Source organism: Lagopus muta, chromosome 16, assembly GCF_023343835.1.
Source record: "Lagopus muta isolate bLagMut1 chromosome 16, bLagMut1 primary, whole genome shotgun sequence".
NCBI lineage: Eukaryota > Metazoa > Chordata > Aves > Galliformes > Phasianidae > Lagopus > Lagopus muta.
The window spans coordinates 11,438,163-11,454,155 of NC_064448.1; positions in this window are offsets into that span (position 1 = coordinate 11,438,163).

A 15,993-nucleotide genomic window follows, 5' to 3' on the forward strand; every position below is an offset into this window, starting at 1 on the left:
AAAAATAATATTATACAATTCTAATGCAGAAACAACACTTGATTCCCACAATTGCTTGCCTCAGGTGGTCAATCAGAGGTTCAGGCCGTGATCAACAGTTCCCACACAGCGTCCTTTTCTCTCGAGCTTCACTGGTCCTGCTGCTACCACTGTACAACTCCTCATTTTAAAAAGGCTGTTTGCTGTCACTGTGATCTCTCTAAATACAAGCTCCCACGTGGAGGGACCACAGGTATCATTTTCAGTGGGGTCTGGGGAGGTTAGAAACAATTTATTCTGCTGGCTGTAGGTAGGCCTAGGCAGAGCTAATCTAATTATACAGCAACTATGGGAATTGTCTCCAAGGAAGAAGGCACAAGGTGCAGTCCAAGAGGAATAAATTGCAATTCATCCAAGCAAGAAGGCTCAAAGATACAGATCTAGGACTGAAGCCTGCAATTCCTGCAAGGAATACACTTGCACGTGGTTAATTATACTGACTGCTCGTTCAGGTAAATGGAAGCGTGCACTTAAAGCTGAGCGCACATTTCAGCGCCTTCGGAAGCTGGGACAGTACGAACATTGCAGCTTGGGTCCTTCTTGGAAATCAGCAGCCTTGGGGGGGTCAGGCTTTGCTCCACAAATTACAGCAGTATCTCCAAAGGCTTTCAGCCACATGTGGTGCTCACACCTCCTGCGGTGTTTTGCCGTGACAAAACAGACAGGGAAATTTGCCACGATGGAGTCTTACTGAGGCAAATTTACTGTCACCCCGCGCTGCTTGGAGCTGTTGATTGCTTTAGTGCTTGTGTACAGTGCCAGCACAGACAATTTCAGGAGATGAAGAAAACTGAAAAACTGTTCTGAAAACAAGCACAACTTTTTGCATCTCCTGAAAAGTTCAAGAGCATTGTTGTTTCAGGACAAATTTTCAATTTAATTCTTATCTTATCCGAACACCCAATCTCTTTTGTCATCAGTTATTTTCCAAGGCACTGAACAAGAGAGCTCTGCACTTACGTTTAAAAGGCATGGCAATGGCACGGAGCACTTCAGCTCGCCTCCTGCAGAGATAAGCCCACACCAGGCAGCAGGCAGCCTCCAGACTTGGGGATGTTCAAATCCAGAACATGTCAGGGTAAAGTCCCAGAACTCGGAAAGCAGCAGCATATAACAGTATGATGAACATTTCTGTCTTGTTCTCTTCACCATCTCACCCTATTTCTCCACTCAGCTCACAGGCAAGACAAGCAACACAAGCAGGACTTCAGCCAGGCACATTTCTTGGCCACGTCCAATCTATGAAGCTCAACAGTAAAAGCTTAATGTAATTCTCCCTTTGAAAAATGCACATCTATTAAATGGAAGCTGATCAGAAGAAAGGGTCACTTCCATATCTGGGGGTGTTTATTTATTTATTTATTTACACAAGGGCAGAAAAATGTATTTAAAGCTCAAATTAAAAATGCTTAAAGCTAGATGAACTATTAAAAAGAAGTCAGGACAGCAATGACTGTTCAAATAAAGCAAATAAATTAACTGATCAGCAAAAGTGTCTGAATTCAAGTTATTCCTTCTGATTCAAAATCTTACACACTTTCCTGGGAGAAGAAAATTGTTTCTCATACTACTTTACCAATTCAGACACTGTCACCATACTTCATAATCCCTTTTTGAGAACACTTCTCCAATTCTTAAGTAAATGATTTGTTTTCTTCCCCAACTCCCTCTCAAAATCTTTTTGTTTTCCCCTGGAGTGTCATATATACTCTTTGTTGAAAGAACAAAATGGATTCAATGGACTTTACAAAGGAAAACAAGAGAAAGAAAAGCATAACCTTTTTCATTAAGCCAAAGCACAACCTACTCAACTTTATTTCTACAGCCGAGTCCTTCAAAATGGATTGATGGTGTTGTCGTTATGCAGACTTCAAAAGCTGATCAAGGACACTGAGACAATCCAGGGGACACCTGGGACTTGGTGGACACAACCTCCTGCTTTCCACAGGGACCTCAGAATGGCAAGCCAGCCTGGTTTTGGATAACGTGGGTTTGGAACAGAACATGCACTGTGGCAGTGGAGGCAGGTCTATGGCAGCCTTCATACTCAGCAGGACATGTTATGCCAAAACATGTACATATGGGAAACAAGCGACAAGCAGAAAAGAAGAAACTGCTTCAGACAGCATCTTCATTCAACCAGCAGAAAATCAGCTGCTCAGCAATGGGCTCTGGTTTATTTGTTAGAACAGGCAGCCCAAACCTGGGGGATTAATAATAACACCATGAGCAAGGCAATAGATGCCTCCAGAACAGGCACTTTCAGCTTTGCTTTAATATAGGGTAAGGGAAGAAGGAAGGAAACAAATGCAATAGGAAGGAGTGGAGCAGCAGAACAAGGTGACAGCACAGTGACAGGAAACAATTTATAACTTACTCAAGAGCCTTTTCCAAGTCATCTGTTCTGCAGCACAAACAGCAGTGGAGGTTTGTTCGGCTACATGGTACAGACACACAAGCATACATATATTCAAAGCTGTTTGTAACCACCTCACTCATTCTAAGCTGCGAGATGGTTTCATCGAGCCACATCTGCTCTGATTTGCTGCTGTGCTTAGTGCTGAACAAAACAATTCAGAGTATTATGACAAACCGAAGAGGGAAACCTCATTGAATTCCATGGAAACTTCTCTAACAATACATGAGTTGTGAGTTGGGATTCATGATTTTTTGTGCAATATGCTAAAGCCAGAAATAATAATCCCAAAGAATATCCCAAAGACATCCTTTAACCATAAACTATTCTCTGCCAGCTTATGAGAAAAAGCCCGGTGCCCCAGGCCAATAAACTGTGGCCACTAGAGCCCTGGAGAGGCAAACCACAGTGCTGTCCTCTCTCAGGTCCTTGTATGAACCCCAGCACTTAAATACAGGGTTTGATTGTTAGAGCGTCCCTTTGGAGCTCATTAGCCACAATGGTTTGGGCAGGGACAAGAAGGTTCTCAGAAGTCTTGCAAGACCTACTTGGCATCCCTGAGCTTGTGCTTTGAGCTGGGTCACAGCCTGCATCTGTGAAAACATTTGCTGTTGCTCTCACATCCTTACTGCAAACAGAGTTTGCCTGGCAGCAGTGCCAGCCCCTGCTAGTCATCTGTGTTCAGAGCTGTTTCTTACTCAGGTTGTTAACTAGCAATACTTCACCCATACAGAAACTGAGAGCACTCAGTAAAGGAGGAAAACTTAAAGGAAAAAGTACTACTGGAATGACTTGTACAAAAAGTAGTATGGGAATGACTTGTTAAATTTACACCCACAAAATCACAGAATAATTACCCAAGCCTTCTGTTTGCACAGTAATTACAATGCAACAGTTCAAGGAGGAGGAGAAGAATCTCACCCATCAGTGTGGTTGGTTTCTAGCCACCTCCCTCTCACGCTCCCTCTGTTCCTGTACAGCAGAAGGGATCCATCAGCCCCATGGCACCCCTTGGCCCTGCTTCAGTTCCATGTGCTGCCAGAATGGACTGTGGTGGCCCTGAGCCCCCTTCTCAAACATACTGGGGCACAACAGCAGCTGCTACAATGCAGGCAGCACAGGTGCCTTCAGGTGGCCAAGCAGTGCCATGGACAGAGTCACCAGAAGCATAGGGCTCCCAAAACACAACCCAAGCAGAGCCCAAAACAACTACCTTTCTAAATTCTAATTAAATCCATCAGAAAAACACGTGAGGAAGAACTGTTTGACTCAAAGTGACAGAATGCCTATTTATAGTACTATCTGAGCTTGCTGCACGAGCTGCTTGCATGCAAGAGCTCTGCTCAGAGACTATGCTTGGATAGAGGGCATCTCCTCTTCATCCTCCCAAACAGCCCCCCATACCCAGGGCAGGCATTCACTGCTCCATGGCCATCTCAAGAAAAATTACTGCATTCCTCAGACCCACACTTTTCACACAATAAACTCTCGTTGCCTTTCTAGCTCCTCCTGCCTGCACAAGAGGAATCCCCTTAGTTCTCCTTTTGGGGCTGGAGAACTGTCACACCAGCTCAATTGGGACCAAGGAGGTGGGACCTTCCCCTTGCCAGCAGACAAGAGCTTCAAAGCCTGCAAGTGACCATAGCAGACCTCTCCCAGCCTCTTTTAAAACACCACTGCAAACTCCCAGCTTGAGGCATTAAAATTTAATTACCAGGGACAGCTGGATCTGGGCAAGGGTCTGACTCTGAGGACCTGAATAAAAAAAACTTCATTCAGCAGCAAGCTGTCCAGCACTGAGGAAATGGACTCAAGCCAGATGTTATTCATACATCTTAAGGTCTTAGAGATTTTGCTCCAGCAGCTTGGCCAGCCAAGCAGCCAAATGCAGCCTTGCTGCCTGCGGTACAAATGCCTGGGGACCCACTTTTCCCATCCCCACACTTTTTGGGAGGGATCCAAGTCCTGATACATCAGTGACCTTCATTTTAGGGAACACAGGTGGTGGTGGGACAGGAGAACACACACACTGGTTCAGTGTGCTGCTGGAGCATCCTGCACCCCATGGCCACGGCTCACAGTGAATGTGCAGGTGACAGATTTTGTATTTTCAGTTAGAAATGAAATTCAATCTCACACAAATAATTATATTTGTTTTCCCTTCAGCTTCCAGTCAGGCTTAGCTAGCTACTGAAAAAGCCAAATACTCATCAAATTTGCCTTTCCTCTACTTTTCAGTGCCAAATGTTGTATTTTTTTTCTCCTGGACAAGTAGTATTAACTTAAATACCTGGGCATCAGCTGCATTTTAGTTTTTTGTCAAACTGATCAGAACTGGCAAGAAAACCATCTTCCTATACACAAACAGCAATTTTTAAACAGCATTTTGTTTGCAGAGAAAGAAAGGGAAGACAGATCAGTTTTGAAACTGTTTGCAACACAGACTCAATCTTCTCGTTTACCCCAGCAAATCTACAGTTCTCTCAGTTGTTTTAAAGGCAGGTGGTTGTTGCTTTCCAGTTCTATTTTTTATTTTTTTCTTTTCTTTAAACACAAGCATCTTTTCCTGGATGAAGTGGTGGAGGTGCAAGGCAGGACACAGGCAGGAGGAGTGGATCCCTTTGGGATACCCAGGGGTGCATTTGGCATTCGAGGTTCCCCAGCGCCTCTCCTTCCCCCCCGGCTGCTCCTGGAAGGAGCTTTTGGGGGGTGTCACTCCTCGGTGGCGGTATGCGGGGCTCTGTCACCCCCTGGTGCTCGGCTCACGGAAGGACACGACAGAGGAGCCTCAGAAAAGCACACAAGCTGAGGTTTGTGCAACAAACACAGAATCACAGAATGGCCAGGGTTGGAAGGGACCTCAAGGATCACGAATCTCCAACCCCTCTGCCACGTGCAGGGCCACCAACCTCCCCATTTCATACCAGCCCACGCTGCCCAGGGCCCCATCCAACCTGGCCTTGAACACCTCCAGGGATGGACGGGGCATCCACAGCCTCTCTGGGCAGCTGTTCCAGCACCATGGGAGTTGCAGTCGTCTACTACACATGGGTGACAGACACATGGTAAAGATAAGATCAATTAAGAAATCCTCGTTTAAAAAAAAAATGCTCGATGCATTCTTACCTCCTCAGGGCAGAGACTGAGCCAAGGCTCGCTTTGCACTTTCCCAGTGGAAATATGAGCAGAGATGATGCTCTGGGTCTGAAAAAACCCACAGCAAGCAGGTAATGCTCTGCTTCTCCAGGAAATGCACTGAGTGTATTTGGAAAGGTTCTGAAGAGCAAGATGGCACTTACCAGTGTCTGGAGGAAGTGATTGCTGCTGCCCTGGAAGGCACGCCTGAAGGATTTGCTTTACCCCAGTTCTGGTTTGAGGTAAAGAAAGGCAGGATAGTTCTCACTGAAAGCCAACACTGTCCTGAGAAAAAGGCAAAAACAGTTTTCCATTAAAAAATATGTTTGTTTTGCTAGCTCAATTTTTAATCTACATAAAGCACACTGGATATGTAACCATTTGGTGGAGAAAGTTTTTACCATGGGGGTTCCTAGTCTATGATGAAACTAGAAGAAAAAAAAAATCCACCTTTCACTGAGAATGAGGAAAATGAATGCAGACATTTTTAAACCACATAATTCCCATAAATTCATTAGAAATCCACCTAAATGTTCTCCAAAATATTTTCATTCTTATAAGGAAAAAATGTTTCCAATTTCTAGCTGTTCAACAAGTTAATTAAAAGAGAGCAGGAAAGCTCCTTTGGAAATCACTTTTAAAATCCTCCATTGTCCATTCAATCTTAGGCTTAAAAACCTCTGGAAGTTTAACAGCAAAAATAATCTTCTTGGTTACTGCAAACAAAAATAAACAACCACAACGTATGTGTGTGAGGTTTTTTTAACCATCTTGGTTGAAAAAAATGAGAAACATTTATTGGTGGATTTGGTTAAAATTACTTGTAGAAATATCCTCAGTCTCATCACAGACCTATCAGTGATGGGAAAAGCCTCTGGCATTAAAAACATCCCATTAGCAGGCAGGTAGTTTTGTGTGTGTACTATTAGCTTTTCGAAAGCAAATTCATCACACACCTTGCCCACCTCTGCAGCTCTCCTCTGGACTCTCACAGTTTTATGTCCTTCCTATGTTGCAGCACCCAATTCCGCACACAGTGCTGAAGATGACTCCCTTCCCACCTTTTGTGTTGTCCCTTATGGAGGAAGATGGATCCTCCTCCACCAAAGAAGCCACGGCTTCAGGGGAGCAGCTTCAAACCTGAGCCGACGGCTGTAAACCAGCAGAGAGCAGCGTCGAGCCCATGGAGATGGACATCCTGCTAGAGGAGGAACGCATGGAGGTGCATCCACCTCCATCGAGGCAGGCAGGCACCCCAACATCCTGTCTGCATGGAGATGCTGCTACATCCATCAGCAGCACATCAGGGGCTCTCGATTTCCACCCTGGCCCTGAAATGTCACCATCCACCAGAGAGCCCTGCGCCAGCTGCTGCTCCCTGCCGCCCTTTCTTCCCCGTCCTCCATCCTCATCCTTCCCCAAGAGCTCTCACCTCTTCTTTCCCGAGCTCTGAGGAAACGGGAAGGACCAGGACTGCTGCGCCATAAGCTGCTGTGCTGATAGGAGACAAGTCCAGCAGATGGCCCTGAGCTCCGTGCGGCCTCACGTGAGCCCTGAGGGCAGGACTGGGACTGGTGCCCTGTGAGCTGCTGCACCAGCACAGCCAGAGGAGCCCAGCGATGGCGCTGAGCTCCCTGTGGCCTCCAGCGGTGTCACAGAAGCTACAGAGGCTGTTCCTTTGGAGAAGCAGAGGACTTTGGTTTGGATGGGAAGAAGGGCTGAAGTGCAGCACGAAGGTCCATTCCAGTTGCTCCATTGGGACTGTTGTTTCAACACTGGGCCATAAACAATTTAAAAGCAATTTCTTAAGCAAGCAAAACCAGTCCGTGCCTCTCCATTTGGGCGCTCTGGCTGCGGACAGAGCTTTGGGAGGAGGCAGGGCTATAAGCCTCCCAGAGCTTCTCCCAGTGTGTGACAGAAGCTCTGCACCTTCCCATGAAGCCTGTCCCATGGCTCCACAGCTCAATGAAGGAGAGATTTTGTTGTTGGTTTTACATTTGCCACGATTTGCCCATGTTCTGAGTCCGTCACATGTTCCAGCAGGCTCTCACATACATTTGCAGCTTCATCCCAGGCTAATGCAGACTCAGCCTATGACCAAGTCAGATGTCACCATCATGATCCTCTACTGAATTACTTCATTTAAGCCTACTAATGCTCTGGGAAACCTCAAAAGAAAGCCAGGTGAATCTCCTACAACTGCAGGTTCTGAGCTAGCTGAAAGTGCTGTGGCCAGAAAAGGCCTCAGTGACCTTCTCCTTCTCAGCAGCAAATTGCTCCTCCAAGCAGATCTGCTCTGACATCACAAGATGTAAGGGTGATGAGGTGTTCCAAGGAGCTGTGCATTTCCAGCCCATATTAATGGGCTGGAAAGTCAGAAGTTTCCCACAGAGAGCATGAAGAATCTTCATCTTTTCTCCTGGCAACAAATCATACACTGAGGTACTTGAAAGTTTCTTCAAGAGCCCAGGATTACTTAATCGCAGCTCCATGCAAGCATCATCAGTAGCATCAAACCCTCCTCGTTTCTGGTAGCGGTATTTCGCATTGGCTGATGTTACATCAGCACCTGATGCTAGAATGTGAAGTCTGAGAATCTCAGAAAGCGTGCAGCTATCAAGATCCAAGTTTTTCAAATTGCAGCCCTGATGTATTGCTGGCTGGCAATAAGATGATGGATTAGCTCTATCCATTCCCAGGGGATGGTAGGAACAGCACTTCCCCATTCCCACCTTTTTTTTTCAGTTTCTCTGTTGATAGCAGTGCCTGATTGGCATGCGTTTTCACAACCCAACTCCAACACAGACTCAGTCTTAGCCACACATGGTAGCCATTGCTCCTTATTTCTTGTGCTCAAGACATTAGTTTCCCCGAGGGAATCCGATTCTCCTTTATGATGTACTCTTGAGGCAGCGTTTCCAATTCTTTCCAAAGAGTAACATCTCGTCTTCAGTGTTAGAGACAGATCTTGTTCATTCCTGAAACCTGAAAGATTCTGACAACTTCCTCCTATGAGACTGTCAGCACTGCCTCGTTTACTTGTCAGCTCACACTGCTGCAATTTCCTTGCACGCTGTGTCTGAACAGCTAACTCTTCTGAAGAGGACTTCCAGGAAGCTCCATACTCCTCCTTCTTTCCCTTTGGCTCCTTGCGAAGTAGGCTTAGAAGAAGACATTCAGTTGACTTGAAAGAGTTCAAGTGAAGAATTTTTGAAGGCTGTGGGTCACAGGTCTCATCTCGGACTGAATGTTTTCCATTGCATTTATTTGGAATTGTGACGAAGCCACACATAACCAAAATATTAACAAAAAGTTCATAGTATTCAAAAGTAAGCAATGGTTCAGGAAGATTGAGAAAATAATCAGCAACTGTTCACGAGTCTTCTGGTGGTGTCCTCTAGTGGTTCCTACCCATACAGGAAACACAGTTTCTTTGGCTAATTTATGTCAGCTGCACTGTAAAAAGCATTTGGGGGAAGGAAAACCACAAACTTATGACATGACTCAAAGGAACAGAAAAATATGAAATTTTCTTCCTTTGGTTATGTGCTTAAAAGCTATAGCAATATTGAGTCCTCCCTAATATTGAGGCAGTTTTACAAAAGGTAACAAACAGCAGCACAATTCAATACTTTTGAAGTGACGGCTTTCTATAAATATAGGAAAAATCATAAATGACCAGCAGAACTATTAATTAACATCTGAAAGTAGATAAATAATGAATAACGAGTGTCATGTATTCATTAAGATTCTACAAATGAAAAATATCTCTCCCGGTTATTCCTTTGATGAATCCAGCCCAAATATACTTGAACCGCAACATGAAAAATTCAGAATGCTCGTATTTCAGTCTCTATCAGCCACTCTCTGATCCCCAGATCTCAAAGCCAAGAACTGCAGATGTCTAATCACATCATTGATACCTACCTCATTCTGCAGCCTTAGACAAGTCATTTACTCTGTCGTGACCTTGATACAAGAATCTCTCTAATAAACCCTTGTGAGGTCGTGTGTAATTTTTGGAGATGAGACGCCTGCAAGGTGAGCAGTTAGCTAGTGGGAGGTCCAGGGTGTGCGGTGGAAACCTCAGCATTTGATCCGAGGACTCCAACAGCTGAAACTATGGTTTATTCAAGAGATCATCTTAGAAGAAGGTCTGCATCTCCTATTTGGGTCTACTTGCTGCGTTATAAAAATACGTTAAAAATAAAGCCACAGATATGCATAAATAACATTGCTTCTTTGCTAAAACATTTTCCAGAAGCAACCAAGTCTCTTTTGAAGAACCAGAACCAAGCATGCCACTGAAATCCAAAAGCAACCTTGGGCCTTAAGTCAGCTCTGCACTTAAAAACATAAAGAAAATGAACATCTGAACATCTGCCACGTCACCAGCCTACAACACAAGGAGCTGCATCACACCGTGACTCATTGATGGCAACTCAACAACTGCCCTCATGGGCTGGTCCTCCTCCCACTCCAAGCCCTGATGAAGAAGGAAGCATGAGGGCAAACTGTCACCAGACCCTGCTGCCCCTTCCAAGGAATTCCTCAGCCCAGCGATTCTTTTTTCTCTCACAGCAAACGTTTTCACTAAACATTAAAATAAGGTTCCTGAAGTGTACCAGCAGTTGTTAATAAAAGACATGCTTTCCCCTGGGGTTTGTCAGCTCTGCACTTCAAAGCTCATTTTATACACAGGCCGTCGCTGTGTTTTAAGAAGTGAATGTTAACATGAGCTCTTTAGTCATCTGAATAAAAGTATCAGGAGCCCCCTCTCCTTCCCTTCCCGTCTAACTAAAATATATATATATATATACCAGCAGCTTTGGATGGATTTAAAAATGCCATTGTTCTTCTAATATATCGTTACTGCTTTGCTTTCTGTTTTGGACTCATGCTGTTCCATCATCAACCCTCTGCTCTCCCAGATCCTGAATCTCTCCAGCTCCTGCTTTGTTCCTTCTCACAGACAGCCCAGAGTGCTTGGGCACTGGCACTGAAATGGAGCATGAACAGCTTTGGGCTAAGATATTCCTCATGCACCACAAAGCTCCCGAGGCATTTTGCTCAAGCAGGTGCCAGCTGACCTTTGCTGACAGCAAGAACAGAGTGGTTAGTCTTGCCCCCGTTCAGTTATTGTCCCTCCTAGTTTAAAGGCATTTAAACCAAAGAGCCTATCAGCATTTTGCTTCCCAATCTCTATTTAGACGTAGGAGATGCTGGGAGGAAGAGGTGTGAGCATACCCACTCCAAGGTTAAAAATAAAAATACTCTAAGCTTTATGGATGTGACAGACCAAGAGAAGTTGATGCAGATACGGCCCATCTCAGATGTGCTGCATGCTGCAGCCCAGACTGGTAAAGGGATGGAGAAACCAATTTCCTTGTGCTATGTTGTCTCATTGCCCTTTTTGGGGTTCCTTGACGGAGGCCTTCATCTTACTGTTTTTTGCCATCAGCTCTCCAGTTTTTCCCATTCACAGTAGGTCCAAAACACAACACGTACCTACCATCCCAGCATGGATATGGTGGCCCAGGGCCACTTCAAACCCTCTGCTCTGAGATTTCACACCTACAGGAACTCCTGGGTTGCCTGCATCCAGGACAGAAATTGACTGCTTTCTCCTCTCACTCTTTCTTTTTAACAACGCCCATCTTTAGACAAAGCCCAAGAACCCAGCACTGGTGGGGAAGGAATGCATCATAGCCAGTGGGTCTTGTCCACAGTGAAGACACCTGGATTTAAGGGCTGCAGATCCGCCAGCAGCAGCCCAATTCAAGCAAAACTGGCTGACTGTGCATGTGAAGGAGCCAAGCTCCTATCACAACCAGAGAGGAAACTCCTCACAGTGTTAATTAAGAGTGTATAAATTAAGTACTGCCTACTGATAGGGATAAGCTATGGGGTGGATGTAAGGTCTAAAGCAAAGAGCAGCTCTTAAAGCCATGAAACCAAAAGAGAATTAAAGCAAAAAAATATATTACCTCTAGTGATTTGGATAATTACAACGACATATATATGCGTATTAAATTTATATTTATTGTAATTAATGGATCACTTAAATCACCACGCAGTTGATAGAAATTGTATAGACAAATTAGAATGACTTATAATTATTTTAAATCCTTTGAGAGTGAGAAATATTTTCTAACATGCATTGAAAGATTCTAAGTCTAACTGTAGCACAGAGTTGCAAAACGTTCTGTTTTGGCTGATGGTTTTTTTTCTAGCAATTAGAAAGTGGTTGATGATGTAATTACACTCTTGCATAAGATCTTTGCAGCTTAGATAATTTTTTATTGAATACTAATCAGAAAACATGTGGTGGGAAGTAGTAATATTCTGTTTTTCTGGCATTTCTGCAGACACAGTTTGCAGCTCCAGTGCAGGTCTTTGCACCACAGACAAGAGGGGTGGAAGTGGAGAAAAAAAAGGGAAGAAAAAGAGTCAAGCAATTAATGCACAGTAACTTCCCTTAGAAAAGATTATCTCTGCATTAGAAGAGCGTGCGGTTAAGGTTAATTTCAGATGGAAGAATAATCTCCACATGAGAGTAAGAAGATTAAAAGTCAAAAGACAGCGTAAAAATTCTTCATCACATTTTGTTTGTTTGATTCAAAGGTTATGATTCAGCAGTGGGGGGCTGTTGGGTTTTTTTTCCCCATTTAGGTCTACTCTATCAATTCCTGACCTGCAGCACTGTAGCTTTAGAGCACCAACCAAAGTCTCTTTGAAAAAAAGACGGGTTTAGACAAAGGTAAAGCCAAATTCCCTCAGTCAAGCAGCAAGAATCTGCCTTGGCTTAACTCTGGTCTTGCAGGAATTGTGCTGATCTCCGCAGGACCAGCCAGCCTCAGGTGACTGGAACAACAGAAGCAGAGGTATCATGCATTGGCATCAAGGCCCAAAGAAAGCAACTCTCCAAGTCACCTACAAGCTGGAGTTCCTTCCAAGAGCTGTCAGGTTGCACCGGGTCCTGCTCTCCTCTCTTTTTGCTTTTGCTTTTCTGTTTGAACCAGACTTCCAGCAGACCTGGAAGCTCAGAATGTCCAGCCTGTCCAAATGCCAGTCATCTTTGAAAAGGATCTTTTAGTTGATTATGAAAAGCTGGAATTCACATCTTTAAGATCTGTCAGTGGATTAGGAAATAACAGATGAAAAATCGAAGACCGCACAATTACTCACCAATAATAAATGTTTCTCTCCAGAAAATGAAAATCTTATGCAAAGAAGCATTCATTATCATCTATCACGGGTTCTTCTGCAGAATCAGTCATTACTGTACCCTGGCATGGCATGATCCCAGAGATGCTGCAGTCTATCATTTGCACGGAAATGAGCAAGTTCTCCTTAAACCTTTATCCCACACTGGCCTCCCTTACACATTTACAGCAACTGCGTCTCCGCTGAATTCTCTAACATTATTGTTGTTGATTCCCATCAGCAGGAGAGCAATCCAGGGCTGCATAGCAAAAAGCAGAGATCTTCAAGAAAGCCAGAATCTCAGGTCTATTTTACTGAAATACAAGTACACTAAAAAGAAAACATTTAAATACTGAAGCGTAAGGGTTTCACTGCCATCAGCTTCAGCAGTGAAGGCTGAAAACCAACACCTGGTTCCTCTCCAGAACTGCATTTAGGCACGTGGATCTTGTGGGCATCAGGACACTGCAAATGAAGGTAGCACCCCCCTCAGCAATTGTCAGCTGAGGGCTGTGGAGCTTCTGCAGCACATCTGGCACTTTGAGAGTGCATCAGACCAGAGCCACATTATGCAGAGCCCATACAGTGGCCTGCACATTTCATCAGAGCATCCTTTGTACCAAATTGTTAGATAAAAACCTTGTTGATGTTTTGGCAGATGTGGTACTGGGCAGGTCTTGCATCTGCTAATGTAAGCATTCCTGTTCTGCAATTCATGTGGGTGCAGTAGCAGTGGCTACCAATTTTGGTCACAATATAATATATGGGTTTAAATACCTTACTGATGGGTTATTCTAGCTCTAGAATTGTAGTGCTCAAGGAAAAGAAATAACATTTTGCTTCACACACACAAAAATAGCATTTTAAAACCTAGCTATTAAACAATATATCCAGACTTTCAGGTCATAATTTGCTCAGCTTTAGAATGAGGCAGATGTTGTTGCCATGTCCACTGACCAACAATGTGAGACTGATAATGCTGGGTACAAGAGGACTAACTAAGTAGACTGACCCTTGTGCCATGGAGCAGTCATTTGCTTCCCCTCCATGTTTTGGGAAGTGATGTGACCAGCTAAGAAAAGACAGAGGAAATTCACGTAGTGAGCTTGCAGATCAGCTGGGTAACTCGATGGAAGCATCAACAACATTTTCAGAAACTGCACTGGCAGAAATGCCTGGAGGCATAAGGCAGGCACAGACCACCTGATTCAGATTCACAAAAAAGCATTGAACTGTGAGAAAAAAAATAAGGCAGAGGACAGCTGGCATGAGCAAGAGGCCAAGTGGAAGCGTAGGGCTTGAGGGGGAGGGCCTGGAAGCAAAGTTAAGATGAAAAACTGGGAGAAGGAGAAGGAAGTGAAAAGTGCAAAACGAAATGCGTGATAAAATGAAGTTACCTAAAAGTAAACTAAAGGCAGGCGTGCTGACACCACTGCACTTTGAATGCGTGGAACTAACGTTGGTGGGATCAGTTTCAGGATCTGTTTGAAGGTAGCACCAGAACCTTTGATGTGTGCCATGTAGGTCAGTGCAATGCAACTCAAGGAATATCAGCAGCTAAATCCCGACTGTTTCCCTTATGACTCCAGGGCGTAGTGTGATGCAAAGGGCAAGCTGCAAGCAGTCAGGAATCAGGTCAGCCTCCTTGGTGGAGCCACCAAGCAGCAAATCACAGAATCACAGAATCACAGAATTGTAGGGGTTGGAAGGGACCTCCAGAGATCATCGAGTCCAACCCCCTGCCAAAGCAGGTTCCCTACAGTAGGTCGCACAGGTCGGCATCCAGGCAGGTCTTGAACATCTCCAGAGAAGGAGACTCCACCACCTCCCTGGGCAGCCTGTTCCAGTGCTCCATCACCTCACTGTAAAGAAGTTCTTGCGCATGTTTGTGCGGAACTTCCTATGCTGCAGTTTCTGGCCATTTCCCCTTGTCCTGTCTCCACTCACCACTGAAAAGAGTCCGGCCTCGCCATTCTGCCCCCCACACCTTAGATATTTATAGACCTGGATCAGGTCCCCTCTCAGTCTCCTTTTCTCAAGGCTGAACAGACCCAGTTCACTCAGCCTTTCTCCATAGCAGAGATGCTCCAGGCCCCTCACCATCTTGGTGGCCCTCCGCTGGACTCTTTCCAAGAGATCCCTGTCTTTTTTGTACTGGGGAGCCCAGAACTGGACGCAGTGCTCCAGATGAGGCCTTACCAGGGCAGAGTAGAGGGGGAGGATCACCTCCCTCGACCTGCTGGCCACGCTCTGTGCAATGCACCCCAGTAAGCCATTGGCCCTCTTGGCCACAAGGGCACACTGCTGGCTCATGGCCAACCTGTCATCCACCAGGACACCCAGGTCCCTTTCCGCAGAGCTCCCCTCCTGCAGGTCATCCCCCAACCTGTACTGCTGCATGCCATTATTCCTCCCCAGATGCAAGACTCTACACTTGCTTTTGTTAAACCTCATCTGGTTTCTTTCTGCCCAGCTCTCCAGCCTGTCCAGGTCTCGCTGAATGGCAGCACAGCCTTCAGGCGTGTCAGCCAATCCTCCCAACTTCGTATCATTGGCAAACTTGCTGAGGGTGGCCATTATCCCCTCATCAAGGTCATTGATGAAGATGTTGAACAAGACTGGACCCAGCACAGACCCCTGAGGAACACCGCTGGTTACAGGCCTCCAACCGGACTCTGCACCACCAACAACGACCCTCTGTGCTCTGCCAGTCAGCCAGTTCTCAACCCACCTCACTGTCCACTCATGTATCCCACACTTCCTCAGCTTTGTTATAAGGATGTCATGGGGGACAGTATCAAATGCCTTGCTGAAATCAAGGTAGACTACATCCACTGCTCTCCCCCTATCCACCCAGCCAGAGACAGTATCATAGAAGGCTACCAGGTTGGTCAAGCACAACCTCCCCCTGGTGAACCTGTGCTGACTATTCCTGATAACCTCCTCTTCTTCCAGTTGTCTGGAGATGACATCCAGCACAGCTGTTCCATCACCTTTCCAGGGACAGAGGTGAGGCTGACTGGCTTATAATTGCCTGGGTCTTCCTTCTTGCCCTTTTTGAAGACCGGGGTGACGTTGGCTATCCTCCAGTCTTCAGGCACCTCCCCCGTTCTCCAAGACCTTTCAAAGATGACAGAAAGCAGTTCAGCAATCACCTCTGCCAGCTCCTTCAGCACCCGTGGATGAATCCCATCGGG